General features: G+C 51.0%; 1 non-coding gene across 1 annotated transcript; it reads left to right on the top strand.

Annotated features, from left to right (window-relative positions):
* Positions 1 to 1,822: 1,822 nt before the first annotated feature.
* LOC111550632 lies at positions 1,823 to 1,926 on the top strand. Its single transcript, XR_002734129.1, has one exon. It is a non-coding gene; the product is annotated as a small nucleolar RNA U13 (small nucleolar RNA).
* Positions 1,927 to 2,532: the final 606 nt, after the last annotated feature.

Raw genomic sequence — 2,532 nt, forward strand, 5'->3', positions numbered from 1 at the left:
CACACACCCCCATGCCCAGCTAATTTTTTTTGTATTTTCAGTAGAGACAGGTTTCACCATGTTTTCCAGGCTGGTTTTGAACTCCTGACCTCAGGTTATCTGCCTGCCTCTGCCTCCCAAAGTGTTGGGATTACAGGCATGAGCCATTATGCCCGACCAATTCACTTTAATTAAGGAAAACTTTCTTAAATGACATCTCTCACATCAGCATCTATGAGTTTGTAAACTGAGGTTCAGATGCATCTCATGATGCAGAAGCCATCACGTCACTTCCCTGCCTCCAACCCTGCCCTGGCTCCCCATTACTTAAGAATGAAGGCTCCTCATGGTCCACCACAGAGGAAGCAGGGGCTCAGCCTCCACTCCTGCTCCCAGGCCAGACATCACTAATCAATCACGGCATCTCGCTGGCTGTGTCTGAATACCGTCCCAGAATCCTTTGCAGCACTGCCCACTAGGCAGCCTCCTGGGTCTGAGCTGGTCCTTGAGAAGTCAGGTAGTTTCTCTATTTTACCCTCATTTCCCCATTTTACTGCTTCTTAGATCCAGATATACCACTGGCAGATACATTTACATTGCAGAGGTGGTTGTTGTTTCCTCCAAAAATATTAATACACTTAAAACACACTTTTGAATTGAGTGCATTTTAGAGCTGAAATAAAAGCAGCATCTCCCTCCCTGGTCTCCTGGAGTTTCCTCAAAGGCCACATGAGAGGATCCATGCTGGCCCCTGTCTTCTCCTGTCTCCGTTAGCTGACACCAGCAGGCTGGTCCTTGCCTCTCTGTTTTCTTCCCTTTCCTCCCTCTACCCTAAATATTTCTGGGAAACATCAACTCATCTGTCTTTCAAGACTCACTTAAAGATCTCTAGGGAGCTGTCCCTGACCGCATAATGTCCCACCCAGCACAGGCGTGGGGAGGAGGTCACAGCACAAGGTCACCCTAAGTCCTGCCTACCTCCCTCTCCCAGACTGTCCTAGAGGACAGGGCTCCCTTCACACCCTTCCTAGTGCAGGGAGAGGCTCTGCTAGGAGCGACTAGAGACAGGGAGAGCACCACATGTGCCTTGGAGAAGTCACCACAGTCCAGCTCAGAGTTAAACAGTTCTCCAGGCTTGGGGCTTACTGACCCACAGTATCAAGCAGTGAAAACTTGAAAGCCAATTGATTAGCCCGCAGTGAAAACATAACAGTCAGGTGGAGTGGATGGTCACAGTGGCCTGACCAGGGTCTGCCCTCCTTGCTACCCAGCCAAGAGGCTTCCTTACCCAAGGTTACTTGGCAACGGTGGAGTCAGTACAGGAGCAGTGACTGATGGGCCTGGAACGTGGGGTGGCGTCAGTTCTGACAGCTGCCCCAGTATCTCCTCAGTGGTAGAGGACCAGGTGGACGGACCAGGTCACCTCCCTGGAGCATGGAGGCTGGCCCTTCCCTCGCATGGCCACAAGGGCAGGACTCGTAGCCTTCAGTCTGTAACTCCAGCTGCCCTCTTGATGGACACATCGTGTTGTCAGATAAGGACACACCTTCGCACTGGTCCTCGAGGCAATCCCTGCACACCTGGGAGGCCTCCAGTCTCCCGCCACCAGTGGCACTCGGATTCCTCACTTGTCTTTCTCATTTGCTGCCAAGGGCCACCCACGCCTGGCACTGGGTGGGTGACCTGAATGACTGGTGGCTCCCAGACTTCTTTTTCATAGGCGCATGGGTTAGCAATTCGGAAACTACTTTCTGGGTATTTTAGAACCGGGCAAATAAGTAACCTGGAGCCAGGTTTCTCATTATTAGAGAAAGAAGTTGCAAATCTCAAGGGGAAGGTTACGATCCTTTTGCAGCTTGTAAGCGTGATGATTGGGTGTTTGCGAGAGCGTGTGTGATGTGCCACCCTCACATCTTGTTACAACATCGGCACATTAGCGGTGCAACATGAGAAATAATAAATAAAGGGGAAGCTTAGACTAAGCCCTAAGTATGGGGTTGGCATTGGAAGTATCAGCATGAACTCCTATTTTAATATATAGAGAGAGGAAGAGATAGAAATATAGAGAAGTGGGCCGGGCGCGGTGGCTCACGCCTGTAATCCCAGTACTTTGGGAGGCCAAGGGGCGGATCACGAGGTCAGGAGATCGAGACCATCCTGGCTAACACGGTGAAACCCCGTCTCTACTAAGAAAAACTACAAAAAATTAGCTGGGCGTGGTGGCGGGCGCCTGTGGTCCCAGCTACTCAGGAGGCTGAGGTAGGAGAATGGCGTGAACCCGGGAGGCAGAGCTTGCAGCGAGCTGAGATCGCGCCGCTGCGCTCCAGCCTGGGTGACAGAGAGAGACTCCATCTCAAAAAAAAAAAAAAAAAAAAGAAATATAGAGAAGTGTACTCTATGGTTTTCTTCTTAGCTCTGACCACTGAGAGATCCTAGGAGTGATGACATGCCGGTAGCAAGAAGCACACACACCTGACACCCAGATCCTTGTTTCTGAATATCTGACCCTACTCAAAGGAGCCAGGGCTCCTGGAGAAATGGCTGATCCCAGGG

The sequence above is a fragment of the Piliocolobus tephrosceles genome, chromosome 15, assembly GCF_002776525.5.
Source record: "Piliocolobus tephrosceles isolate RC106 chromosome 15, ASM277652v3, whole genome shotgun sequence".
Lineage (NCBI taxonomy): Eukaryota > Metazoa > Chordata > Mammalia > Primates > Cercopithecidae > Piliocolobus > Piliocolobus tephrosceles.